Genomic DNA, 26,880 nt, shown 5'->3' on the forward strand with positions numbered 1-26,880 from the left:
CCCTGTGGCTGCCTGCCCTGTCCCCTGGGGCAAATCCATCCCTGCAGAGCTCTTTCACACTCCACTCATCTGGTCAGTTTTGTCCTCCCCTCCACCCCAGCACTTGGTCTGTGAATCTTTAGGGCACTTAGCCCTTGCCATCACTCCCATCATCCCTTGGGGCCTCATCTGATCTGTTCTCTGAGATCATAAGCACCTCAATACTGTCCTAGTCTGAGTCATCTGCGGATAGCTCATACGGCCTGCCACAGGGTCCGTGCTCCATGAAAAAACATTTTTTTCAAGCAAAGTACATATTTGCAGAGTGAGGAGAGGCAGCTTGCTCATTTTGGCCATCTCTCCAGATTTAAGACCAGTGCATCGTGGCACGGCATGGTGCCCGGATGAGCATTTATGGCTCTCTGCATAATCCTTCCTGAAGAGGAAGAAAGGTAATCCACCCTGCTGTTAGGGGTTGAGTTGTCACCCCCCCCCCCCCCCAGTACCTTGAATGTGACTGTATTTGGAGAAAAGACCCTTAAAGGGATAATTAAGGTAAAAGGAGGTCCTGTGGGCGAGCCCTAAACCAACACGACTGGTACCCTTGAAAGAAGAGGCGATAAGGACACAGGGGAGACGGGACACCTGGGAGGTGAGGACCCAGGGAGGAGGCGGCCATCTGCAAGCCAAGGAGAGAGGACTCAGAAGAAACCAGCGTGCTGATCTGAATCTCAGACTTCTAGCCTCCCAAACTGTGAGAAAATAAATGTTTCTCGTCCAGGCTACAACTCCAGGCGTGTGGCTCCAAAACCCGAACTTTTCTCTGTGAGCGGCTGTGTTTGGGCAGCAGGGGAGACTGTCTGTCAACCCAGGGATGGGACAGGCAGTATTTCTCCCGAAACCCTTCGGGCAATTTAACAATAACTTTAAAAACCTGACATTTGTGAGGTGCTCCAGTGATAATTGCTTAGGGAGCACTTTACTTGGGTTATCTTAATTAGCCTTCACACCCTCTCTTTTATCATTGAGAAAATGAGGGCACAGAGAGGTTAAGTAATTTACCTCAGTCACACAGCTAATAGGTGGTTTAGTCAATTTTGCTCTCATGGTGCCTCTGAAGTATCACACGCGGAGATTGACAGGCTCGGCTGAGGTTTCCTGGCAGTGATCTGACAAGGTCACTGGTCTCGGGTCTGCCACTAGTGACCTGGGTGACCTTGGGCACATCACATCTGGATGTTTTCTCCCAGTAACCTCAGGGATTGGATGAGAAAGTATCTAACACCCCTGATCGTCTCACTCTGAGGTTCTCAGTGCCAGGCCCAGTGCCAGAGGTAGGGATTATATGCTCAGCATGGCCTGGCACAGGAAAGGAAAAATCCCTCTGATGTCATCCTTGGCCTCTGCCCACACCTAAGGTGGCAGCCCTGGGTCGGCCCGACTTGGCCATTTGGACCTCTGGCATGGCAGTTTGCTCCTTCCCTACAAAATTAACTTTTTCTTTCAAAAAAAATTTTTTTTAATGCTTATATTGAGAGACAGAGCACAAGCAGGGGAGGAGCAGAGAGAGAGGGAGACACAGAATCCGAAGCAGGCTCCAGGCTCTGAGCCGTCAGCACAGACCCGACGTGGGGTTCGAACTCACAGACCGCAAGATCATGACTTGAGCCAAAGTCAGACGCCCAACTGACTGAGCCACCCAGGCTCCCCCAGAATTAATTTTTTCAATAAGGTGGAAATTATCTCCTCCCCGTGCCAGGGCCCATTCTCGATCTTTTAAGGAGGTGGGCTTTGAGTTAGATCCCTTGAACCGTTTGGGGTAAGTGTTGCTGGGGAGTGATTTAATGTGTTTCCTTCCTCTGGGTGAAACAAACGTGGCCTACTGCGGCCTTATTCATGCCAGAGAGAAACCAGCCACGGCGGCAGAAGCTGGGGAGCCCAGGTTGAGCCAAAGACTGCTGCATCCTTAGCCTGCTCTTGTTTCCACATCCCGTTTGACCCAGGTAGATGGCAGGTGAGGATAAAGGCCAGGACAGCAGGATGGCATCGTTCCGGGGTTCTGCAGGCTGAAGATGGGGCATAAGAACAGGAAGGAGGTTGGCTGGGCTGCCTGTGGGCACTCTCAGGGACCTGGTTTTAACCTCTGATAGCCCAGCTTCTGGTCTGTCCTCATAGGGCTTTAGTGATTTTAGTGACCTCATTAGAGGCGAGTTTACTTAACGTATCTGTAATGGATTTCAGAACCAGAAAAGTACTAAGTGTCAAGTTTCTAGTTCCCCCACGGCCTGCTTATGACCTCCATAGTTCCAGAATCCCAAGCTCTGACTCTAGCATTCAGGGCCGAGAAGAGGCCTTCAGGTCCCAGTGGGTGAATGGGCACAGAGCAGGCCTGATTGCTGTGGACGTGACTGTCCATTATCACGTGGTCTGTGCTGTTGTCGGCCGCATCAAGGGTTATTATTCTCTTTATTTGTTATTCATTTATTTATTTTTTTGAGAAAGAGAGAGAGAGAAAGGGAGAGAGAGAGAATCCCAAATAGGCTCCACCCCGTCGGCTCAGAGCCTGATGCGAGGCTCTGACCCATGAACCGCAAGATGTTGACCTGAGCTGAAACCAAGAGTCAGATGCTCAATAGACTGAGCCACCCAGTTATTATTCTTGGTGTTCTTGGGAAATTGGCAGGGCTAATGTGCTTTTTCCAATGGGGACATTGAGGCAAGAGAGACCAAAGTGACTTGGCCAAGGTCACATAGCACACTGTCCAGTGAGAAAACAAATTAAGGGCTGGTTCTCCATTCAGTAACCACCGCCCCCCCCCCCCCGCCCCCCGCCGACTTCAATACCTTAAAGTAAGGCATTCAAACTACTGATGGAGTATAGGCTGATTTTCAGTTGAATATCTATGACTTACAAAAAAAAATTAAAACTTGTACAAAATTTTAAACATTTAAATGTGCACCAAAGGAAAAAAAAAGCTAGTACATGGAACTTGTGATTTCATTATTGCTTAACAGGACGCTAAGTTTAATAAAAAGTCAGGACAGGGTCAATAATAATATTACAACCAGCAGACGAGTACGACAGACAACTCCAAGGTGGTGAATTGTGGGAAAGACTGCATAAGCAAGTTTGGGTTGGGTTTATGTCACCTGGCATTAGGACAGTTTTGAATAATACATGTCCCATTTCAGCCCAAGGCTACCTCTTCTCATGTAACAAATGTGGGTTCCTAAATATTTATTCATATAAAACATTTAGATATATGATTGTGATTTGTATTCACAAAAGATGGTCATTAACTAAAGACAATCTTAGTACATATTTTTTTAAAGCAAAGAGCCCTTTTATATAGTCTCCAGTTTCTTTCAAAAGCAAATTTAGACTTTTTTTGCAAATTTAGGCTTAAAAAAAATTTTTTTTAATGTATGTTTATTTTTGAGACAGAGTGAGACAGAGCACAAATGGGGGAGGGGCAGAGAGAGAGGCAGACACAGAATCTGAAACAGGCTCCAGGCTCTGAGCTGTCAGCACGGAGCCCGACACAGGGCTCGAACCCATGAACCGTGAGATCATGACCTGAGCCGAAGTCAGACACTTAACCGACTGAGCCACCCAGGCGCTTCAACAAATTTAGACTTTTAAACCATGACTTCTGTTATCCAGCATTTGGATAACCAGAGACTGCCCTTTTTTTAAAGTTTATTTATTTTGAGAGAGAGAGCATGGACGTGTGTGCTAGTGGGAGAGGGGCAGAACGAGAGAGAGAGAGAGAGAGAGAGAGAGAGAGAGAGAGAGAGAATCCCAAGCAGGTTTCTCGACAGCACAGAGCCCGATGCAGGGCTTGATCCCACAAACTACAAGATCATGACCTGAGCCAAAACCAAGAGTCTGATGCTGAACCAACGAGCCACCCAGGCGCCCAGATAACCAGAAACTTCTTAATTGGCACCTGAATAACTTTAGCACAATGGCAGTTAATACATTTAATTGTTGGAAAGATCTTAGCACCTAATGTGCTATAATAAAGAGTGTTCTATTTGACATCCATTTCCCAACCAATAATAAATACTCTTGTCTAGAGGTAACTAAGGGGGACATTTTAGATCTAACTCGTTCCAATAAACCTGTCATAGTTTTGTTTTATTTCATATCTATCTATCTATCTATCTATCTATCTTGAAGTGGAGATCACCGCTTGTAACACGGGACTCAACATTTTTAGGCCAGAATAGTCTCTTCTGCCTTGTGAGCAACGGTGTCCATATTTTCTGAACCAAAAATCAGGATATGCATTTGAATATTTGAAATCAGGATTTCGCTTGATTGTCACCTTAGATCTGAATTGGGACTCTAGGGTCTCATTCTCAAATTTGTTGATGTGCTTATACAAATCAAAAAGATTTTTGTGATAAAATATATTGGCCCTACCTCCTGAGACGTATTTTCTCTTTTTAGTTTCCTCCAAAATATCTTAGCTCCTATGTTCCCAATACGATGTGTGTATGGGGTTTCCCCACCACCAAACGATTCTCTGACACCAGCTGGGTATTCTGCAGTTCAGCTCAATACTGACACTGTCTACGTGGAGATAAGATCAGATCCCACAGGAGAAGGGCTCAGTCCTAAAAGACACCCCCTTGCCTCAGAGATAAGGTCAGATCCCACAGGAGAAGGGCTCAGTCCTGCAAGATATACACACCCCCTTCCCTGCCCCAGAGATCCCACAGGTTAAGGGTTTAGTCATTTAAGACAGCTTCCCCCAACGCACACACCAAATTCAGACGCCTCTGACTGGCTACAGATTGGAGGTTCCAGTGACCCCACTCCTTAGGTTTGACTAATCTGTTACAGCGGCTCACAGAACTAAAAGGATGTAACTCAGGAACAGCCAAATGGAAGAGATGCGTAGGACAAGGCATGTAGAAAGAGCAAAGAGCTCCCTTGCCCCCTAGGAGCATGCTACTCTCCCCAAATCTTCATGTGCCCACCAACTGGAAGCGCTCTGAACCCCATCCTGTAGGTTTTTAGGGACGCTTCATCACATAGGCGCCATTGATCAAATCATTGGCTATTGGCCACTGATCAACCTCCAGCCCTTGTTCCCTTCCCGGAGGTCAGGGGGTAGGACTGAAAGTTCCCACTTTCTAATCATGTGGTTATTTCCCTGGCAACCTGCCCCATCCTTAGGTGCTTTCCAAGAGTTCCCTCATTAACATAAACCCTCTTTGGGCAGAAAGGGGCTTATGAATAACAAGACGCCTTTTTCTCTCGTAAATTCCAAGAGATTTAGGAACTCTGTGCTAGGAACGTAGGTGACCGAATCTATATTTCTTATCATCAATCACAATATCATACTCCTTTATTAATATAACGGTGTTAAATCAGGGGCCCTTCCCATCCCATCCCCCAAATTCCTAACAAACAACAGAATAGTTGCCTGTGTTTCCTGTGGAAGCAAGTAGCTTTGTGACCTGAGCAAATGGTGGATGTTTACTGCCTGTTCTAGTTTCTATTGCCGTGTAACAAAGCACCCTACAATTGAGTGATGTAAACGGTAACAGCCCTCCCTTCTGCTCAAGAGTCTGCAATTTGGGCAGTGCCCGACAGGTGCAGCTGGCCTCTGCCTCCACCCGGTGTCAGCTGGGACGGCTCAACCTGGACCCTGGTGCAGAGCCACTTCCAAGATGGCTCCTTCCCGTGGCTGGCGAGTTAGGCCGGCTGTTCTCCGTCCGTGAGGCTGCTCGGGCTTCCTCAGAGCGCGGTGGCTGGGTTCCAAAGTGAATGTCCCAAAGAAACAGGAAGGAGCAGCTGCCAGTTTCTTACAGGCCGGACTGGACGCTGGCTCAGTTGTGAAGTTGTCGCCATCGGTCAAGCAGTCACCGAGTCTGCGTTTGGGGGTAAGGGACAAAGATCCCGCTTCTTGAAGCGAGCAGTGTCAGACGTTCTGGGGGCCATGTTGAACCACCAGCACTGGTCTCACAGAAAGGGAGCATCTTTCCTTCTCACAGACCTTCTCCCTTCACGCATCTTCACTGAAGATTTCACAGTCTTTTGTGGCGGGATGAAGAAGGAAATGTTTATAAAACCCTGTTTGTTTCGTTTGAACTCAGTTATAGTGAGTGTTTTGTGTAAAGTCCCTTTTATTTTTTAAATTTTTTTTTTTTTAACATTTATTTATTTTTGAGACAGAGAGAGAGAGAGCATGAACAGGGGAGGGGCAGAGAGAGAGGGAGACACAGAATCCGAAACAGGCTCCAGGCTCTGAGCCGTCAGCACAGAGCCCGACGTGGGGCTCGAACTCACGGACCCTGAGATCATGACCTGAGCCGAAGTCGGATGCTCAACCGACTGAGCCACCCAGGCGCCCCAAGTCCCTTTTATAGTGTAGCCCTTCAACAAGTGGCTTCCCCTTGTCACGGGTATGGGGGGGCTTCTTCACTTAATAACCACTCCCAGAATTCACTGAGATGAGGGCGCGCAGGCCCTTGGCTCTCCTGGCTGGGGGCCTTCCCCCGCATGGCATCCATGCTTACCGGCCTTCTCAGAGCCTGCCATGACAAGGGGCGCTATGGAGATGAGTCAGGAGACACCCCACCCCTGTGCCCACCCTCAGGAGCCCAGCCTGTGTGTCGTAGCTGGAAAGCAACGACCTCAGGGTCACCTTTTCTCACAGTGTCCTCTTCAGCTGGCGGAACACAACAGGCCATGCCCTGCAGGCAACATTGGCTACTTCTCTCTACCTTTCTGGGCTCTTGAGTTTAGAATGGGCCCTGGCCTGGGAAGGCAGACGTGAGGTCCGGCTCCCCATTCTGTCTTCCTCATCCGTAAAGCAGGGAACTTGTTCTAGTCCTGGGGTTAGCAAGGCTGTGGCCCACAGACCCAAGCTGGCCCAACGCCTGCTTTTCCAAGTGACGTTTTACGGGAACACGGTCACACCTATTGCTTTAAGTGTCTGTGACTGCTTCTGGCTAGTGGCAGCGGAGACCCTGTGGCCTAAAATAGTTACTCTCTGGCACGTTACAGAAAGTTTGTGGACCCCTGGTCCAGAATAATGGTTTTCAAACTTCGTTCTAGGCACAAAGTTCTTTCTTCAAATAGCTTTGAAGTTTTTATTTTAGGCAATTCGTTTAATAGTTACCACATGCCAAGCACTGTACCAAGTGCTTTAACGTTATTGACTAGTTTAATCCTGATAAAAATCCAAGAAATGAGTATTATGTAAAAAAAATTTTTTTTAATGTTTGTTTATTTTTGAGAGAGACAGAGGGACAGAGCACGAGCGGGGGAGGGGCAGAGAGAGAGGGAGACACAGAAATCCGAAGCAGGTTCCAGGCTCTGAGCTGTGAGCACAGAGCCCGACACGGGGCTCGAACCCACAAGCCCTGAGATCATGACCTGAGCCAGAGTCGGACGCTTAACCGACTGAGCCACCCAGGCGCCCCTGAGATGAGTATTATTATCAGCCCCATTGTTCAGAAGAGAAAATTGAGACAGAGTTCGCAGAGAGGTTAAGTAACTTGCATAAGGTCACACAGCTAGGAAGTGGCAACAGCAAGACTCAAAGTCAGCAGTCTGGCTCCAGAGTCGATGTGCTTACCCACTGTTCTATGTTGCTGCTCACTGATGGTCTCCTGTGGAAACTGGGTAGAGCAGGGGCAGCTGGTAGAACTGATGTGGGGGTGGTGATCAGCATCTTCCCCTTATTCCTTGGCTCCTCTCTCTGCAGCCTACAGGGCCCTCAGACCATATCTGATGACCTTAGGAGGCTGACAGGTTAGCAGATTAGTAGGGTCCTATGCTCGTAGAGGGGACTTTAGCTTCTTTCGTTTTCAGTAGGATGAATTGGCCCGGGTTGTTGGGAACTCAGGCCGGCCAGGACTTGGAGAGAATGTTATTCCCTGGGAACGAGGACTCCAGGCAAACACCATTTCTAGACGATCGTAATTATGCCCAATAAAAATGAGTGCTCTGAGACCCAGGTCCCCATCTCAGAACAGTAACTGGAAGAAGGCATCTTTCAATTAATTGCAATGCCCCCAAACAAGTATTAAAACCAGTAAATCTATTTGGAGCCAGTTCCCAGGGCCAGAGTGATTTACCTCTGAATGGAGCCATAAAATTCAGCAAGGGCGCACTTCCCACGCAGAATGTCACCTTCCCAGCTCCCTCCCGCCAGCAACTGGTAACTCCTCCTGCTGGGGGTGTTAGGCAGCGTTTCTTGGGGAGAGGGGAGCCTGGGGCTGGGGGTGGGGTGGGGCAGGGGGGCCCTTGGGGGCCTTCCATGTATGCAGAGTAGCTGTCTGGGTTGAGCCCCCCTTTCCCACAAGTGGGGAGTCTTCAGGGATGAACTGTGACTCCTCAGAGCAGGGGAGGTGAGGGTGACTCACTTTTACTGCCAGTGGAAAGCTGACCTTGATCTTGGTGGTGGTTTGAAGGTGACTGGAGTCTTGAGGGAGTTTATTCTTTAGTGTTTTCCTGGTCTCAACAATGGTATCTATTCAGTTTGGTGACGTAAGAGGATTCCTGATTCTTAGTGGTCCCCCGCCCACGTCCCTGGCCCGTAGCTCCTCTGCCCTGTACAGAAGGGTCTGTCCTATTCTGAGGTTCCTGCTGCCACTGCCTTCTCTCCTAGATTTGTGTCCCTGCCTGCCTCACTGGGGCTTGGGACCCCCGAGGGTGTATGGGGTGGGCTGTTTCCAGGTGCTCCCCTCCTGCCCTGGGGTCCCTGACACTAACTTCTACCCGAACCAGCAGCACACTGCTCCCCTTGACCCCCCCAAAATGATGAAAGAAGCTTCCTAACAACCAGGAATCCCAGTCCCTTCTCTGCTGGAGATTCTTGATTTGGGGGAAAGGCGTTTAATAAATCTTCAGATTTTTGGGGTGGGGGGGTGCCTTTCAGGCCACTCTTTGCTCTCCCTCGGTTTATCCAAACTGGGATTTTTCCTTGTTCTCATGAGCCACCTCTTGAGAAATGCTCCCTCCCTGTGCTCCTGCTGTCTCAGGCATGACCAGATTGGTCCTTGGGAGTCCCACAGGCCCAGAAGGTCCCAGAGCGAAACGGGATTTTGTGGGAGGCAAATGCTTTGCCTGCTGCATGGAAGGCAAGCCGGGACCTCGCAGGCCTGCGGGGTGATACCGCCCATGTGGGGATGACCACAGGTCAGTGCCACAGTCCTGGGGCAGCTCCATGTGCTACAGACGGCCCCCTCCAAGGCCTTGACGAGGGTCCCCAAAGCCTGGCTCTCCTCTAGCATACTTCATCAGCTTAGGTTTTTCATTTGTTTCAAGTCCTGTTTATGGCCGATGTCCCCACTGTTTTCCATAGATCCCAAGCTCGAGCTCCGCAGCTCTGCTGTGTCACCACGGAGTGTCTCTTTTTAGTTTGCCCTTCCCGGCTGTCGAGGGCTTTTCCGTCCCTTCCCCTACAGGAAACAGCTGAGAAATCACCAGGATTGTCACACCCTTAAATAACACCAGCTGCCACTCATCTGTGTTGTATTTTATGAATTTGCCAAGTGCTCTCCTGCCTCCTGTGTGGAGTGGGTAGGTATTATTATTGTCACTCTACGTAGATGCTCGAAGAGATTAAGTCTCACGTAGGACTTTGCAGCTGACAGCAGAAACAGAGGCCACATCCTCTCACTTTCAATCTTGTGCTCTTTCTACCTCATCACGGAGCCAGCCACAGACACCAGGGACAGATGGGTCTTGAGCTTTACTTCTGTAAAATGGGGTCATCGTACTGCCTATTTCGTGTGCTTAGGACAGTGCCTGCTGACAGTGCTTATCAGCTCTTAGGAGGAGTAGTAGGATCCCCATTGTGTGCTTTGGGGGACAGGCAGATCGCATGGCTCGGGCACACCACCCAGAAATGCAGATAAAACCCTTGCCCGGAGAACCGTCGTGCAAGGTGGGAAGATTGGGTCCGCGTGTGTGGCTGTCCTGCACCTGTGTCTCTTGGTCCAGCCTCCTGAGGTCACTCCCTTTCCTCTGCCAGGGCAGGTCAGCCAGCAGCCGAAGGGCTGTCATGAGGCAGCTTATAGAGCTGAACTAACAATTCTTTGTGGGAACATGGTGCCCTTGAGCCAGGGATCTTGGTGTGCTCTGCGCGCCTTTTAACCTCAGCAGGGCTGCCAGCCCATTTTACAGACCGAGGCTGTGGCCACCGGGCATTCTGGCCCCCAGCCTTGCCCGGTGTGCTACCCTCTCTGTGTCACTAAGCGCGCGCGCACACACACACACACACACACACACACACACACAGGTTCAACCCACCAACAGGCAAGTGTGTGGTGTGTAAAGGAAGGGGAGTTCACTCATTTATTGAGCCAGTATGCACTGCACTATCCCAAGCCCCATTCTAGCTGCGGGGGGTGAAGCTGTGGGCAGGACTGACCCCCTCCTGGAGCTCTCTGACCACAGATGAGGCCATGCTATGGAGGGGAATAATGCAAGGCCAAGGGCCAGGCGTCTGGGAGAGGAGTGGTGACCGGAGGGTGGTAAGGGCAGATCCCGGAGGAAGTGGGGGGTATCTGGGAGAGCCCGGGAGCATTGTCTGCTTGAGGAGCTCAAGGCCACTAGGGCTGGAGGGCAATGAGCAAGGGGGAGAAGGTGGCCAACTGGCAGCGAGGTCCTAGGGGCCAGATCTTGGGTGGACTTGGAGGAACTTGGACTCAATAGTAATGTAGGAAGCCTCTGGAGGCTTTGAAGGGTGTGATCTAAAACTGGGGGGGGGCTCAGATTATTACCTGGGGTGGGAGCTCTCCCTTCCAACCTGGCCCAAGGCTGTGATTTGAGAACCTCCAGCATTTCCTGCATTTCTGGCTTATCCCAGAGCCTCCCGCCTGGAACCCTTGAGGAAGCCTGTCCCCATTCTGGACACTGCAGTGGTCCGGTAGGGGCTGATGTAACCCTCCCCGCAATGCTGAGCCCCAGCCACCACGGCTGTGTGCTTTTGCAGAATTTCCTCTCCTGACTGTGAGCTCCGGGAACGCCAGTCCATCTTTGTACCCCTCTCACTGAGCGGCACATAGTAGGCCTCCCCAAAGTTGGTAGGAGGAGAGGAGGTAAAACCCCAGCCTAGGTCTTGTGACTGGGCACCCCCCTCAGGGGAGGCACTTAGAAGAGAAAGAGTTATTATCCGGGCCTGGAAGGGTTTGTGTGTGGGGATTGCCCTCTCGAGGGTCAGGAGTGGAGAGGCTGGTTCAGCCGTGACGCAGCAGGGACATTAGGGATGACCTTCCCAAACTGTGGGCCGTCACCCCATTCCACTGCTCCATTTTGATGGTGATAGTTGGGATGTCAGCTGCCGCCTCGGGGCCAGCCTCTTCCTCTCACACGCCCCTTTGAGAGGTGTTTCCCTTTGTGTCATCCAGAAGGAAATGACAGCTTTGGGAAAGCTGCAGAAATCCCCTCGAGGATCGCTGTGGCTGGATGAAAAGACAGGGACTTTTGGGAAGGGATGAAGAACACTGGATCCCAAAGGACAGGGCTTCCTGGCACTCCTCTCTGGCGACCAATGCCTCACCGCCAGGAACCCACCTAGGTCAGGGCCTGGCTGAGAGACTGCGGATTTGGATTTGGATTCAATCATTAAATTTTTTTTAAAAGTCTAGGAAACAGAGTTAATAGTCTCTTTTATTCAACAGACGTACTCAATAAGTAATATTGAGCAGCATCTATGTACCAGAGTTTTGTTTTGTTTTGTTTTTTTCTAGGAGCAAGAAATACAGCCAGTGAACAAAAGAGACAAAAATTCTTGCCTTCATTGTCTAGTCTTATAACAGGGGGTCATCTTTAAAGAAAGACCCATGGAATCTTTCAATAGTAACACCTGGAGTTCATGTAGGCATTGGTTTGAGAATCATTAGCTTTGGGGGCGCCTGAGTGGCTTAGTCAGTTAAGTGTCCAACTTCAGTTCAGGTCATGATCTCGCGGTTCGTGGGTTCGAGCCCCGCATCCCCGTTTCGGGCTCTGTGCTGACAACTCAGAGCCTGGAGCCTGCTTCAGATTCTGTGACTCCCTCTCTGTGCCCCTCCCCTGCTCGCACTCTGTCATTCTCTCTCTCTCAAAAATAAATAAACATTAAAAAAAAAAAAAGAATCATTAGCTTTGTGATACAGAGGCAAGGATGTTGAGGCAGTCAGGGTGTCCAGGGAAATGGGAACAGTGCCATTTGGAGGCCAGTCGGACAGGGTGGACATCCAGTACTCCTGCGATATGGCGGTGTTGGGGGTGAGAATGTTTACAAAGTTGAACTCGTAAATAGCTATTTCTGAACATGTTGATGTTGCGGAAGTAACTTCTCCACCACTGGTGTTCTGTTGGATCGGGATATTGAGTCTTTTCTTTTTGCCCTGGTACCTCGGGCTGGTGGGAAGATGTGTTCCCTGCTCTAGGGACTAATACGGTTAAGCAATTTGCAGACGAAACACAGGTAGGTCTGTTCGGAGTCACCTCATGTGGCTGGGCGCGAGAGCTCTGGAAAGAACTCAATGAGAGCAGTCAGGGAAGGCTTCCCGGAAGAGGCGGCGCCTGTTCAGAAAGAAATGGGCAAGATGTTCTCGGGGGTGGTGACATGTGAGCGTGGCTTGCGTTCTTTGGGCAGTCTGACTGGTCTGTGACAGCGGAGTTGGTGATGGTGGGACTGGAGGTTTGAGGGAAGGGGATAGTGCCGGCCAGCAGGGGCTTGGCTGGTCCACAGAAGGTTTTGCAGCAGCGAGTGACCAGATAATGGGGATGGTTTGAGTACTTAGGGTGTCAGTGAATGATGGGAGGGAGCAGAGGAATGTGAGTCCCGGGAGCCAGGGTCCTATCGAACAAGTCGCGGGGACACAGATAAATCCGTCACTCCTTCTGTGCCTCAGTTTACCTCATCTGTAAAATGAAAATAAGATTTTTTTACTCCTGGCTACTTCACAGATTCATTGTGAGTCTCAGCTTTAAGAATATATGTAACAATGCTTAAACCAAAAAAAAAAAAAGTGAAGTGTTAATTCAAGACAGAAATCCAGGCTATGGGGTCAGGATCCCCTTCTCACTTCGGCTTTCTGTACCTGGGAGACCGTGAGAAGCGACAGAGAAATCTCCCTTGCTGCGGTAAGTGACATCGGCCACGCAGCAGCGGGCCAAGGTGAGGGCGAAGCGAACTCGCCAGCACGCTGCCGACCTTTGCCATGTGATCCTCACTCAACCCCCTGAGGGAGGGAGACGTAGAGGACCCTGAGCCCCGGCTGGCTGCGGTCGCCAGCCGGGGTCACCCAGCTCAGCAGCGGCAGAGTGGGACGGATGAGACAGGGCGTGGACAGGCTCTCCTGTGTCAGTCTGCAAGGGCTCTGCGGCCACAGAGAGCCACAGGCCGGGGGGCTTACACAGCCTATTCACGTGCTCACGATTTCTGGAGCCTGGAAGTCCCAGATGATGGGGTCAGCGAGGGCGATTTCTCCTGAGGCCTCTCTCTTTGGCTTATGGATGGGCACTTTCTGCTGTGTGCTCACAGGGCCTTCCCTCTGTATGTGTCTATGTTCTGATCTCCCCTTCTTAGAAGGAGACCAGTCCCAATGGATTAAGGCCCACCCTAGTGACCTCATTTGTACCTTAACTCCCTCTTGAGAGGCACCCTCTCCAAATGCAATCCTGTTCTGAGGTGGCAGGAGTTAGGGCTTCGACATACGAATGGGGGAGGAGGGGGACACAATTTGGCCTACAACACTTGCGTTCGGAATTTCTAGAGTGTGCCCTTTTGAGGGGAAAGGCACAGTCCTGGGGGCCCAGGGAGGGAGGGCCCGGCTCCTGGCGACTGCCATAGACTCAATGTGGGAGGGGGGCACCCTTGAGAGATGACAAGGAGAACAGACACCGATGAGTGAGGTGTTTAGGTGCCCAGCAAACTTGAATTAGATTCACACAAGTAAACTGCATAAACAAAAAACTCCCTGAATTTCAAAAAGGCTCAATGAACTTGCTTTATAAAAGATTTCATAACAGGTTTCCTTTACATACTGAACCTCACTAGTGTACCTCAAACGTGATTTGAGGGGCGCCTGGGTGGCTCTGTCGGTTAAGTATCTGACTCTTGATCTCAGCTCAGGTCTTGATCTCAGGGTCATGAATTCAAGCCCCACATGGGGTTCCACGCTGGACGCGAAGCCTACTTAAAAAAAAAAAAAAAGTGATTTGATTTAACACCATGTGATTAAGGTACTACGTTTTCAGAGCCTCGCCATTAAAAGCAGGAGGGACGGTCTATAATTAAGATTTTGCTGAACCTTCTTCTCCAAAGACCAGTTGAGCTCACAGGAGCTGACTACGAAAGCGGCCGAGGCACTCATGGGCCTCTGGGCCTGTCTGCTCTAGCTGAGTGTGTGCAGGGATCTGACTGGGCTTGGTGGGGGGCACCCCTGACCACCTGGCCCCTGCCTGGGGCTGCGTCCTGCCTCCTGCTGTCCTAGGAGCCCGCCTCAGATCCGTGCCAGCCGCAACTCAACCTAGTCCTTCTAGACCTGTCGCTTGGGGGCAGGGATACTGACCCCCTATCACTTTAGAAGGCAGGGAGACAAACCAGGGAATCTGGAGTGTTGTCCAAACGTCATGTTAGCAATTTCAACCTGTAAACATTGGACTCCCCTCACCAGAAGCTGTAAACGCGGCCAAGGTGACTGACTAACTCCCAGTCCTTCCTGTAAGCGGAGCACATTGCCCCGCACGGGGTGGAGAGGGGAGGAAGCAGAGATCAGAACGAGGCCCCTTACCCCGGGGGGGGGCCACTGTGGGGCTCAGAGGGGAGAGTGTGTGTGCCCAGGAAAGAAGGTGGGTGACCGATCCATTTGCAGGGAAGCACATCATGATTCTCAGAGCGTAAAAGCCAGCAATTTCTGGAAAAGGAGAACACTTTTGCAATCTGAGGCAGAGGAGACTGGGGTTTAACAAAGCCGTTTGCCGGCTGGGTGTTAGATTCTGAGTCTGTCAAGGACAGACTTCATCAATATTGAGAACCTACCACCTACCGGGCCTTGTGCTACGTCCTGAGCAGGCAGTCCTCTGGCCAGAGAGCCTTCACATGGGGTTGTAGAAGGTCCAGTACTTCGTCCCTGCCCTGAAGGGGTAGATGGACCGGGGGAGGAGACGGACATTGGCACACTGAGAAAGGAGGAGCCTGGGGCCTGCGGGTTTCTGGAGGGGTCCTGGTCCAGCTTGGGGAAGTCAGGGAAGGCTGTTTATGGAATGACTGAGTATCTTTTTTTATTAAGGTTTTTTTTTTTTTTAATGTTTGTTTATTTTTGAGAGAGAGAGAGAGAGAGAGAGAGAGAGAGAGAGAGAGTGGGGGGGAGAGAACGTGAGTGGGGGAAGGGCAGAAAAAGATAGGGACACAGAATGCAAAGCAGGCTCCAGCCTCTGAGCTGTCAGCTCAGAGCCCGACGCAGGGCTCAAACCCACGGACCATGAGATCATGACCTGAGTCAAAGTCAACTGACTGAGCCACCCAGGCACCCCAAGGACTGAGTATCTTGAGAGTTCAATCAAAGGGTGCAGGGGGAGGGGTCAGTCTGGCCAAGAGGTGGGGAGAGGAGTGCTTAAGGCAGACGGCACATGATGTGCAAAGGGCTGGTGGTGAGAACGTGCATGTGGCTGGGTGTGAGTCAGGTACTTCTTGGGACACAGACCTCGGGGGTGGGGGGTGGGGGCGGGAGGTGAGGAACAGGGCTGGAGAGATGAGCACGGGCCAGAGTGCAGGCCACACAGGTGGAGGTGAGTCAGCTGGACGTGTCCCAGGTTCTTTGCAGATCCCCTGGGCTGGGGACCCCAGTTCTGGGCGGTCTGGAAGATTCATTCTTTGATTCTGCTGTGACGTTTAGATGGCCTCCTTGTCCTTTTCACCAGGATGCCTGGTTATTTTCTGAGCGGTGGCTGCCTCTACCCCTTCAGGCCAACGCAGAGCCTGGCAGCCTTCGTTGTTTAGGGTGTATAAGCCAACTCAGGGGAACCGACCCATGTATATGGGTTCATGCCAGAGACCAGAAATAACCAGGGCTGTTTAACATGGAGATTGCTCGTCTCTTGCATAAAAAGTAGGCTGGAGGGAGGCTGACCTGAGCTGGTATGCTGATTCCGTGGGATCTTGTCCGCTTCCACTCTCCTTTGCAGGCGGCCACTTTACTCAAGGTCACCTCATGGTCCAACGGGGTGGCTGGAGGACCAGCCACGTGGGCAGGAAGGAGGAGGAACTGGGATCAGTTTTCATTGGTCCACCCGTACCTGCAAGAGAGCCTGGGAAATGTGGTTTTGCAGCTGAGCCATTACCCAAGGTTCTGTCTGGAAGGAAGACCGGGCGAATGGATACGGAGTAGGCCACCAGCAGCCTCTGCCGTGGCCTCTTGTAAGAGTGAGTCGAGGGGGACCAGCAGCACCCTAAGAGTCTGGTTCCATATACCATCTCTTTCTCTGCAGCGCTCAGCACCGCGCGGCCCATAAGAGATGCTGTTGAAGGAGAGATGAATTGAGGCAGTGACACAGGGGGATCTCCAATTCTGCATAGCCACCAGCAAGCCCAGGTGACCAAGCATGTTGTGTTTGGATGCATCTCAGAATATAAGCAGGACTGCATGGGCCAGGGGTCTAGTCCCACTTCTTATCTTTCTTATCTTCTTTGAGCCTCAGTTTCTCCCTCTTCAAAAAGGGAATAATCCTACCCATGCAGATTTGGGACAGGGGTGAAATGAGACTATAGACTGTATAGAACTATATTCTTGTGAGTTCGTGGTGGAGATAGGTAGCTTGGGTAGCTTCTCAGACTCTCTTCTTCCCCTAGATAAAGTCTGGAAGATTAGATTACTATTCTGAGCTCAGTTGTTTATACTGGCTTCTCTCATAGTCTCTGCTACAGGCCACAGGAATCATAATATCCCCTTGTGTTTCCAGGCATCTTTCTGCCGAGGAACTCAAAGCCTTAATTATCTCTGAACCATCTAATATTCCAAGGTACAGAAGGAGCAAGAATTATTATTTCCTTCTGGAAAATGGGCACGTAACTCATCCAAGTTCAGAGCTGCAACTAAAAACTGGTTTTTTGACTCCCAAGCCCAGAATTATTTCTCCCATAAGAGTCTCTACAGACCTTTTGTTTTAAAGCAACAGATGCAACTCTACAAAATAATTCTTAGAGGCCCAGTGCACAAAACAGGGAACAGAAGGCCACTGGCTGTCCTGCCCACAAGATACCTCCTTGGAAATTGCCCCCTACTGCCTCTGGAGGGGGAAGTAGGAGCCCCAGCCATCCTCTTAGTTGGAGAGACAAGGAACTTGGTCAGCATGTGACACTGATAGATGTCACCACACCCTGGCTTGGCCCCAGCCTGGGGTGGAGACCCTCATAGTCCAGCCCCGTCTCCCAACCCAGCCGAGACTCCCAGTCTGTATCCCAAACGGGTTCTCAAGTGCTTTCATGCTTGAAAAAATTATAAATTGTGTTCTAACCGCATAACTCCAGCACAAGTAACTACAATTTGTTGTCCCTTTTCCTTTTATTTTTGAATGCCTTCTATTTTCTGCCACACTTTCCAACTTTTTAATGAATCCGCCCCTGTGTCCCCATCTGCCTTCTCTGTGGTCTACATTGTCTGATAGCAATGTAATTTTTGATATTTCTCTTGAAGAGGCAATACATTTACAGAGTTCACGAATAAAGTCAAAACAGAAAGATATGCTCCAGAAGCAATCCAAATGTTTGTCGACCTATGAATGGGTAAATAAGATGTGGTATATCCATACAAGAGAATATTATTTGCCATAAAAGGTATGAAGTCCTGATACATGATACAGTGTGGATGAACTTGAGAAACATCATGCTAAGCGAAAGAAGCCAGACAAGTTACGCGTTGTATGATTCCATTTGTATGAACTATCTAGAATAGGTAAATCCCTAGAGACAGAATGAAGGTAGGCGGTTAGCAAGGGCAAGGGGGGGGGGGGAGAGGAAATCAGTGACTCAGTGGGTAAGGGGCTTTGATGTGATAAAAATGCTTTGGAACAAGTAGAGGCGGTTACACAACATTGTGAAGGTACTATGTGAATTTTACCTCAATAATTAAAAAAAGAGGGGCGCCTGGGTGGCGCAGTCGGTTAAGCGTCCGACTTCAGCCAGGTCACGATCTCGCGGTCCGTGAGTTCGAGCCCCGCGTCAGGCTCTGGGCTGATGGCTCGGAGCCTGGAGCCTGTTTCCGATTCTGTGTCTCCCTCTCTCTCTGCCCCTCCCCCGTTCATGCTCTGTCTCTCTCTGTCCCAAAAATAAATAAAAAACGTTGAAAAAAAAAAATAAAAAAAAAAAAATAATTAAAAAAAGATACGCTCTGAAGTACGGAAGTATCGTTCGCACTCCGTCCCCATCCACCACACCCCCTCTTCCTTCTTGTCCTACTCTCTCCTAGAAATAACAATTTTTTAAAAAACTTACTACTGAAGATTTCAAACAGTTGTAAAAGTAGACAGACTATTCTAATGAGCCCCTGGAGACCCATCACCCAGCTTTCCCAGTTATCCTCTCGTGGCCAGGCTTGATTCTTTTCTGCTGTTTGCTTGTCTACGTGTGGACTTTTTGACATGAATCCCAGGCGCCATATTATTTCACTTATAAATAAAGCAGAAAAATAAAAGATAAGAACGCTTCTTAAAAAACATAATCACAGTAGGTGGTGCCTTTAATAATTTGTTCCTTCTTTCCTATTTCTTCATGTACTACAAGGAATAAATTCTTATTTTGCCCTCTCTTACCTCAAAGGGGACATACTGAAAATGCGATCCTGTATCTTGGTCTTTCACCTATCAGAATATTCTGTAGATCTCGCCTACACCAGCACATAGTGGCCCTCTTTGCGTTTTTCCCAAGTGTGTGATATTCTCTCATTTGGTGGCATTATAGTGTATTTGCCCATCCGCTATTTCTGGATGTGTGAGTGGTCTCCTGATAGTCTGAGCTGGATGCTGCAGACTGAGGGGTCAAAGGCAAATCATACTTGGCTCCTGGCCTCAAGGAGCCTGGGCTAGGCAGATTCTCCAGAGAAGCAGAACCAGTAAAGAAAGGGTCCTCCTGGGGCCCTCTGTTCTTTTTGTGACATCTCTGTGTGGTATTTCTAGATGGTATCTTTGTGTGGCATCTCTGTGCAGTTAGTTTGACTTCCTTCTAACATGGTGGTCTGAGCACAGCTGGCCTCTTTCAAGATGGCTGGCTCCTCTCGGAACACAAAAACAAAAGCTGCCAGACCTCCTTCAGGCTCAAGTCTGGAACAGATATAATGTCACGTTTGCTGCATTTCTGAACATCCAGTTGCACACTGGGAAGCGTGGATGATGTTCCATCCGCCTAGAGAATGTAGTGGGATGTCTGCATGCTCAGTATCATCAGACAGAGTGCTGGACTGTCTGAGGCCCAGCTCTGGGGGGTAACTTCCCATGAGACCTCGCCCAAGGCTCACTCCCCTCTCTGCATCTAAGAAGGGGATGATAGAAATACCAGCCAGTCTCCTGCCTGCCTCACAGGGCTGCTGACAGGTCCAAATGAGATGACACAGTAATAGCCAGGAAAGGTGTTGGGTTCGGCCGGGTTTTGGGGATCCTCCCTCCCTGGAGCTGCCACCTTGAGATACAGCAAGTCCTGCGTCCACTGCCAGGATTCCTGGGGGCAGGATCTGGGAGCACAGGCACCCGTCGGGGTCGGTGGGTCGGGCTCGAGCCAATGGGGTGTGAGGGGCTGACTTTCGCATTGGGTGGGGGGCTTTATAGCTTTTAACTCTCGTATGCTCGTAGCAGTTTTGAAAGGTAAATGTCACTCTTGGAGCGCCTGGGTGGCTCAGTCGGTCACAAGTCGAAGCATCTGACTTCGGCTCAGGTCATGATCTTGCGGTTCGGGAGTTCGAGCCCCGCATCGGGCTCTGTGCTGACAGATCAGAGCCTGGAACCTGCTTCCGATTCTGTGTCCCCCTCTCTCTCTCTGCCCGTCACCCCACTCATGCTCTGTCTCTGTCTCTCTGTCTCTCTCTCAAAAATAAACAAACATTAAACAAATTAAAAAAAAAAAAAGGTAAGTGTCACTCTTGCCTCTTTGACAGATGTCCCCATGGTGACACAGCTGAGTGTCAGAGCCAGAACTCCAGCTCGGGCCTGTCAGGCTCCCAACCTCGTGCCCTTTACCCACAGAGCTGGCGCTGGCTGGGGAGAGAGACTCTTGGCAAAATACCAGAATTTTCCTTACTGTGAACACTGTCGACTTTAATTAGATTAATTTTCACTTTTTTTTTTTTTTTTTTTTTCCTTAAGGGGGTTTAAGACGATGCCATGGGATTTTAGCAATGCACGGTGAGGAGAGCTGAGGCCTGGTGTGAGAACCTCCGAACTCGAGAATGAGTCAGAGGTGCATTTATGTATCTATGCGCCCCCCTAAGCAGTCCCCCTCGCCCCACGAGGTGGGAGGGATGGCTAGTGGAGACCCCGCCTCTCGGTCTAGCGCTGTTCTCCTGGGATGCTCTCCACTGCCCAGCCCAGGCACATCACAACTCCTGCCTGCTTGGCGTGCATTTTTATGAAAGCTGCTTTGTGCATGCATCCGCCCCGGGTTCTGGCCCCGGCTCCAAGCCCTGGTTATCTGGAATAAATAAACTGCAGCAACTACTCCTGCCGTCCTCTCCTTCTAAGGGAGACTGCCCAAGTAAGGGCGCTTGTCTGGACCAAGGCCTTCGTAAATGAGAGTGCTTTCCCAATTTCATCCCGAGAAGCCAACAGCAAACATTTGTGGAGGACCCAGGGCCTGCCAGGCGGGCCCCGAGCTGGAGAAACGTGCCTCGTAGAACAATTGGCCTCAGAGAGAGCTTGCCCGAGAACAATTGGGGCTTGTGGATGGTCTCTCGCTGACCTTGGGCAGCAGTGCCTGCATTATGCAAGACACCCAGGTGTGCCCGCTGGCCCTGGCTCGGGAGCAGGTGCGCCTGCCTTTGGGGAGCTGTGGCTGTGCGGTCACTTGCACCCTAGCTGCCCGGGGCAGCGCTGACCTTCGGAAGGGCAGACATGTGGCCGTTGGGGCTTTGCCAGGTCAGCCGCCAGCCCAGGAGAGAGGCACTTAGTAGAGCAAAGTGCTGTCTCTGCTCCTCCAGCCTGGCCATTTTTTTTTTTAATGTTTATTTATTTATTTTGAGACAGAGTGACTTCCTTTATTTATTTATTTATTATTATTATTTTATTTTATTTTTTTTGAGAAAGACAGAGCAAACAGGAGAGGGGCAGGCAGAGAGAAGGGGGGAGAGAGAACCCCAAGCAGGCTCCGTGCCGTTGGTGCAGAGCTGGACACAGGGCTCCGTCCCACGAACCGTGAGATCATGAGCTGAAATCAAGAGTCAGACGCTTAACCGGCTGAGCCACCCAGGGACGCTGAGGCCTGGCTGGTTTTATTGGAAAAGCAAAAACACATAAATGTTTTGCAATAATTGTGGGAGTCCAGGCTCATTGGTAACTTATAGCCTTTCTCTGAGATGAGGCTTTGTTCATCTGAGGACCTTTGCCCGATTGCCCCACCTCTCGCTGGTATCCTCATCCGGGGCTTCGCTCACTGCTGTTTGCGCTTTCCCGGTCCCTTTTCTCTGTAGGTCTCTACTTCAGCCAACACACACGCCGGAATAAGTAGGCGAAAAGACGCCTCTGAACGGAGACTCCTGGTTTCCAGAGTCACTGTGCCAGCTGAGGCCTCGCTGTTGAATCGCCAACACTAAGTTTGTAAAGTAAAACCAAATAAAACACGGTCCCATGGAGACCCAAGTACAGGATTTGTGTATGACACAAAACAAAACAGAGGAAAATGACATAGGTAGGATTCGGTTTGCTCAACTGTACCTCTTATTTATTTATTTTATATATATATACTTTTAAAAAATATTTGAATCTTAAAAAAATTTCTTTAAATGTTTATTTATTTTTGAGAGAGAGAGAGAGAGAAAGAGACAGAGCACAAACAGGGGAGGGGCAGAGAGAGAAAGAGACACAGAATCCAAAGCAGGCTCCAAGGTTTCGAGCTGTCAGCGCAGAGCCCGACGTGGGGCTTGAACTCACCAGTCGTAAGATCACGACTGAGCCAAAGTCAGACGCTTAACAAACTGAGCCGCTCGGGCGCCCCAAATGTTTATTTTGGAGAGAGAGAGGGAGAGCGCGCAGGGGAGGGGCAGAGAGAGAGTGAGACAGAGGATCCAAAGCAGGCTCTGTGCTGTAGCACAGAACCTGAGGTGGGGCTCAAACTCACGAACCACGAGATCATGACCTGAGCTGAAGTTAGACGCTCAACTGACTGAGCCACCCAGGTGCCCCTCAACTGTACCTTTTACTAATTTAGACTATAATCCTTTCTCTGCTTCATAAGCTTGGTGTTTGGTGATTTCAGGGCTTGTCTTTTGTCTGGTTTTGTTTTTTGGCTTTCTTCATCGAGGGAATAGTATTCTAAAAGGTTGAAATTGCTAATTATTCTTAAAACTCTGAGAGCCGCTTATGTGGGATGTGTGATATTAGAGCCCTTCATGTTGTCAGCCACAATAGCAAATGTGCATCCAGAGCCTCTAAGAGAGTGTTATGAGAGGAATTACTAAAGAGAAATCATTGTACCTGCTTAGGAAAAGCCATTGACGAGTGAATCTGATCAGAACGTCATCTGGAAGGCGTCAGGTGGGAGGTCTGACTCAGGCATAGCGTCAGGCATGAGTCACAGCCTCTCTTCCCCTTTAGTGACCTGGGCAGAGAGGGGTCTGCCCAGGGTCCCTGTGTCATGGTCCGATACCGAGCATAGCAAACTGGCCTGGGGACTCGGACTGACTCTCGGAGTGAACTTGAGGTTTGAGACATGAGGAGAAAACCACAAGCAACTGTGGCTCCAGAAGAATCCTGCCTCATCCATCCTAGACAGGGTGTTCGGGTAAAACGGAATCTGACATGTGTCCCTGCCTCAGGACCAGAGGGTGGTGACGGAGTTCGGGTTTTTGAGGCAGGTGGTGTCAAAAGCCAAATCCAGAAGGAAATGGCCTTTTTTTGGGGATCTATTACTCTTTTGCCCTCAGAGATGTTAATCCATACAGAATGTGAGGGATTGGTTCCTGAGATGTGCCCTTCTGCCTGGTTTCTCTCACACTTCCTTTTGGTCTTTCTTCATTTGTCTTCAGTCAGGTCACCCAAACATATGCCGTGGCCCTGCACGGCCCTCATCTCTGGTTCCTTCTCTGCTATTTCTTTAAAATAAAAGCTTTATTGAAATACAATTCATATACCATAACAATTCACCCTTTTAAGGTAGGTGGATTTTTGTGATTTCACTCATACGTGGAATTTAAGAAACAAGAGAATAGAGGAAAAAGACAAAGTAAGAAACAGACTCTCAACCATATAGAACAAACTGATGGTTGGGGAGGTGGGGGGGGGGGGACGGGTGAAATAGGTGATGGGGATTAAAGAGTGTACTTGTCATGATGAGCACTGAGTAACGTATAGAATTGTTGAATTACAACATTGTACGCCTGAAACTAACATGACGCTGTATGTTAAGTATGCTGGAATTAAAATTAAAAACATAATAAGAAACTAAAATTAAAAAAGTAGGTGGGGCGCCTGGGTGGCTCAGTCGGATAAGTGTCCGACTTCGGCTCGGGTCATGATCTCACGGTTCGTGAGTTCGAGCCTCGCATCGGGCTCTGTGCTGACAGCTCAGAACCTGGAGCTGCTTTGATTCTGTGTCTCCTTCTCTCTCTGCTGCTCTGTCCCTGGAGCTCTGTCTCTGTCTCTCTCTCTCTCTCAAAAATAAATAAACATTAAAAAATTAAAAAATAAAATAAAATAAAATAAAAAAGTAGGTGGCTTTAATATATTCACCATGTTGTGCAACAATGTCTTCTATCCAGAACATTTTCTAGATGCATCATTTTTTGTTTTCTAGAAGAGTCCCATCCAGCGCATTTCCATGACCTCCTTCCTTATTCTCCCCAACTCCCTGAGCCCTAGGCAACAACTCATCTACTCTCTTTCTCTGTGGATTTGCCTATCCTGCACCCTTCATGTAAATGGATTTCTAGAAAATGCGGTCTTTTGTGTCTGGCTTCTTTCACCTAATACAGTGCCTTCAAGGTTCATGTTGTAGCATGGATCAGTGCTTTATTCCTTTTTATGGCCAAATGATATTCCAATATGTGGTTATACCCCATTTTAATGTATCCATTAGCCAATGAGAGATCATTTGAGGGTTGTTACCACATTTCAGTTATTATGATGAATACTATATAATACTACCGTGAGCGTTCATGTACACGTTTTTGTGTGGACCTGTTTTTAATTTTCTTGGATAGGTACCTTGGAGTAGAATTATTGGGTTTATGTGGTAATAACCTTGTGAGGAATTGTCAGACTGTTTTCCAAAGTGGCAGGACCACTTTACAGTCCCGCGAGCCATGGACGAGGGGTCTAGTTTCTTCACATCCTCACCCACGCTTGGGTGTTGTGTGTCTTTTTGAGCCTTGCCATCCCAGTGGCTGTGAAGTGCTGTCTCACTGTGGTTTCGGTCTGCATTTCCTCAATGACTAAGGATGCTGAGCATCTTTTCAAGTGCTTTGTAGTATTAAATGCTCGGGGCTACCTGTTCATCCAAGGGCTGTAGGCCACTTGTGTATCTTCTTTGGAGAGATGTCTCTTCAAAGTTTTGCCTGTTTTCTAATTTGGTCCTTTGTCCTTTTATTGTTGATTCGTAGCAGTCCTTTATATACTCTAGATACTATGCCCTTATCGGATCTGTGATTTGCAGTATTTTGCCCCAAGGGTTGTCATGTCACTTTCTTCATCATGTTCTTTGAGGCCCAATGTTTTTAATTTTGATGGAGTCCAATGGATCCTTATTTATTTGTTATTTCATTGCTTGTGGTTTTGTGTCATAGCTGAGAAACTATGGCTTCATCCAAGGTCATGAGGATTTATTCCTATGTTTTCTAAGAGTTTTGTAATGCTCTTACATTTAGGGCTGTGATCTTTTTGGGTGAATTTTGGTGTCGGATGTGAAGTGTAAGTCGAGCTTATTCCTTTACATATGGATATTCAGTGTTCTCAGTGCTGCTGGTTGAGAAAACTATTCTTTCCCCATGAAATGTTTGTGTTTTTTTTTTTTTTATCATGACTTTTTCCTACTCAGAAATAACTATTGGCTCTTTCTCGCCCAGCTTTCTCTTGCATTCTCGCTCTCTCTCTCTTACTCGTGTGCATACGTACACACACACACACACACACACACACACACACACCCCTGTCATCCTTTCCTGAAGTAATGGACATTTCTGCTGCTTGAGGGAGGCCTCTATGCAGCCCAGGGCCTTGTCCCTAATTCCCAGGATTCTTTCCCAGATGGAGCTCTGCTTTCTCAGCTCTCTTCATGTGCTCATTTGTCTGCCTAGTGGGAGTATTTGACTCTTTCAGGGGGAGGGCATGGAGGAGGAGCTGCGTGTGACTGCAGGGACCCACACTAATTATTATCTTTTCATACCTGTATTTCCAGCTCTGAAGCCAGATGTAAGCTTTCTTGAGGCCCCTCATTCTTCTGATTGGATAATTAAATGGAAGTTTCTCTAAAGCCTCTGGCTGACAAATGGCTCATGAAAGTATTAGTCTGTCCATCCATCCACCCACCCACCCACCCATCCATCCACCCATCCATCTGTCCATCCAACTGCCCATCTGTCTATCTGTCCATCCATCCATCCATCCATCCATCCATCCATCCACCCACCCATCCATCCACCAATCTATCTGTCCATTCATCCATCTATTCATCTGTCCCTCTGTCCATCCATCCATCCATCCATCCATCCACCAACCACCCATCCATCCATCTGTCCATTCATCCATCTGTCTGTTCACCTATCCACCTGTCCATTTGCCCATCCATTCATTCACCTATCCGTCTGTTTGTCCATCCATCCATCCATCGATCTATCCGTCTGTCTATCCGTCCACCTGTCCATCTGTCTATCCGTCCACTCATCCATCTGTCCATTGTCTCTGTATCTATCTAGTAAAAAAGGGATGGTTGCTTGCCCCCTGTCTGCCAGCTAGGTCAGAGTTGTGCTACAGGTTTGTATTTATTATAAGCTCAGATTTATCTGGTCATCCCAAGGGGTAGCCAGTTTACCAGAAAGCCAGTCTGAAGTTACCCTGCTTTTTTTCTCTGGCAGAATGCTTGGTGAGGGTCATCGGCATAGGGGTCCTTTTGGTGTGTGAGGAGGTTTGCTCAGGAGGCCAAACACACATCTCTGACCTGGTAAGCAAGAGTTAGAGCAGAGGGACAGGGTGGTCTCAGGGCTGCTTCCTCCACTCCAGGTATATTCCTGTCTGAATTGTGATTTCTGCTCATTAGAATTTAGTGTCACTGGATAGAGGCGGAGGCTGCTGAAAAGTTCTCACTCTCGCGTGACCTATGCTGACCAGCCTTCAGCAGTAACACCCTGGGGACCTCCAGTTCCACCTCCCTTTATATCAATTATGTTGTCTATGTGCTAAGATTGGGCCCAAACCGAACAACTTGGGACCCCCTGACTCCTTGGTGAAGCATGTCACTGCTAGCTGGAAAACCTCGTCCCACCTTCTGGGAATACTCTCTGCTGGGGGCTTTTTTTTCCCTGGCCACAGTTTGCTGGGACCAGCCCTCTTCCTGGAACCACAGGTCGTGTCCGTCCTGTGTGCCAGACTGCTTCTCCTGTCGTGGAGCATTCTTTCTTAGGGTTCCCATTCTTCTGTCCCAGAGGCCGGCCTCTATTTCTGCTTTTTCCTGATTCCCCAAGAATCAGGGTGTGGCCTGAACCTCAGTGGAGAACAGGCTCCCTGGGAGCCCTTGGCAGTGTGTAGAGTCA

General features: G+C 49.3%; 1 protein-coding gene across 7 annotated transcripts in view; it reads left to right on the top strand.

The window, feature by feature from the left end:
• Positions 1-26,880, top strand: part of CTIF (cap binding complex dependent translation initiation factor) — a 294,145-nt gene that overhangs the window by 11,544 nt on the left and 255,721 nt on the right. Inside the window, exon 1 of one of the 7 annotated variants that reach the window (XM_042911711.1) lies at positions 16,514-16,533. The exons of the other annotated variants lie outside the window; for them this stretch is intronic. The gene's annotated coding sequence lies outside the window, so the exon portion shown is untranslated. Of the gene's footprint in view, positions 1-16,513; positions 16,534-26,880 lie in introns of those variants that run through there. 7 annotated transcript variants of the gene reach the window in all.

Source organism: Panthera leo, chromosome D3 (genome assembly GCF_018350215.1).
Source record: "Panthera leo isolate Ple1 chromosome D3, P.leo_Ple1_pat1.1, whole genome shotgun sequence".
NCBI lineage: Eukaryota > Metazoa > Chordata > Mammalia > Carnivora > Felidae > Panthera > Panthera leo.